Below are 2,097 nucleotides of genomic sequence, written 5' to 3'. Positions count from 1 at the left end.
ACACGCAGTGTCTCACACTCGGATACTCAGTTTCTCACTCAGCTTTGGCTCTCTGGCGCCATCTAGAGGTCTTGGAGCAGCTTGGGAACTCCCTTTCCTGCGCTCAAGGTTTGGTACCCCAGGTTCCCAAGTGCCCCAGTTCAATTTGACTTTCCCTACTTAGAGCCCTCCGTGGGGAGTTCTAGGTCAGAAGAATGAGGAAAGCTGTCTTTGGCAAGGCCTGGCGCTGGATATGGAAAGGCCTATTATGGGGTGACTGGTTGCTGGACCTCTATTTGTCATAGTCTCTAACTCCTCCTCCTTGTCCTCCCCCATTTTCCCATTTTAACCACTCTTTTGTTGTTTCTTTTCTCTGCTTCCTCCCCTTTTCATACCTGGCCTTTCTGTGGAAAATTCTTCAGGATAAGGGTGGGATCTAAGGCTTGCTAAGGGGCAAGCAAGGACTGCCCAGGATTGTTTGTTCCCAGAACAGCCCCCTTCAACTGGACTCCCTTTCTGGCCTGGGCCCTAATCTAGTCCTCACCCCCAGCCCTCAGCCCCAGGAGCCCAGGTAGGGGGTTTAGGTGGGAGGTAGGGTGAACTAGCAAAGGGGGATCTGTCCTTTAAGTGCCTTTTCTCTGTCCTCTTCAAAACTCATACTCTCCCCAGCATGGAGTACAGCTCCAAGGAAGTAATCAGTGGCCCAGAGAGAAGAAATCTTCCACAGAGGAGCAGCCCCAGCCTCCCTGCCCCCAGCATGTGCCTGCTGCCCACTGCAGCAAACCCTCCCCAGTCTGCTTGCTGGGAGCCATTCAAAGGCTCCTCTGTTCTTCTCCCTTGCTCAGGGCTGAGCAAGATAGGCAGCCGCAGAGCTGGGCAGGAAATGCTAATCTCCCAGATGTTCTCCTCAGTCCTCCCTGCTCCACCACTATCAAATCCAACTCCGGCACCAAGTGGTAGGAGCAGAACTGGGTGAGGGCAAACCAGGGTGTGCCCACTCTTCCCCTGCCCCCATCCCCTCCTACCCGGCTGCCAGGCTGAGTTCCTGAGCCTACAATGTAGATATGGGAATTGGGGCTATCTTCCCCAGGAGGCAGGGCAGGCAAAGGGCAGGAACTGGGATGTGACATCTGAAAAGGAGAAAAGCCATGCTTCTGGTCCCATACCAAATGAGAGGAGGACCTGGTTGGCAAGTAGAGCACTGGGGGGAATCCTGAAACTGATGGTACCTGAGATTCCAGCTGAAATTGAATCCAGGGATTAGAGCCTAGGGGATGCTAGGTGTGGGAGGGGTTGGAATACCTGTGGCCTAAGGCTCTTGCTGTGACATGTGTGTTCTTGGCATGTATCGAAGAGAAATGGGATTCTGTAGGCTCTGGCACTACAACAGAAAGGCTGTTGCCTTTTATTGCAGCTGGGACACTTTTGTTACTGTGATACTGGTGTGCCTAGGCTAGAGCCAGAACAATCAGATTGCCAGGCTGTGTGTGTGTGTGTGTGTGTGTGTGTGTACATGTTGAGAGGAGGGTTGTAATTGAGATGCTGTTGGACCTGAAGCTATAGGTGTGTGGCTGGCACACCTGAAACTGGCGATAGTCGAGAAAGCTGTTCTCTATTATGACGTAAAGTGGGGCTGTAGCTGGATTCATTGCCTAGGACCTAGGAGATGAGAGGCTGTTGCTAGGAGCCTGTACTTGGGAGACAGACTGTTACCTGGGATAAGAGCAGAGCTCCTATTGTATATAAGACTGTAGCTGGGATGCTATTGGTGCTGAAGCTATAGCTGTGATGACAGTGTAAAGGGATTGGCTATAGCTAAGATGCTGTTACCCGGGCTTGTGGCTGGGCTGTTACCGTGTGCAGGACTCTAGCTGAAATGCTGTTATGCCTGCAGCCATAGCTCTGAAGCTCAAGTGTAGCTGGGAGGCCATTTCCTGGTAGTATAGCCGGACCACTGTTGTGTGGGGGCCATAGCCCAGACGTTGCCTAGGAGATGAGAAGCTGTTCCCTGGGATGCTGTTCTGGGAGGCAGGATGCTACCTGAGATGGGAACTGATCTGCTGTTGGAGCTGATCTACTGTTGTGCTTGGGCCAGTTCCCAAGTGGCTGTTGCTGCTT

Source organism: Rousettus aegyptiacus, unplaced genomic scaffold (assembly GCF_014176215.1).
Source record: "Rousettus aegyptiacus isolate mRouAeg1 unplaced genomic scaffold, mRouAeg1.p scaffold_m13_p_7, whole genome shotgun sequence".
NCBI classification, from domain to species: Eukaryota; Metazoa; Chordata; class Mammalia; order Chiroptera; family Pteropodidae; genus Rousettus; species Rousettus aegyptiacus.
The sequence above is the reverse complement of the archived record's forward strand: the minus strand, read 5'-3'. Positions refer to the sequence as shown.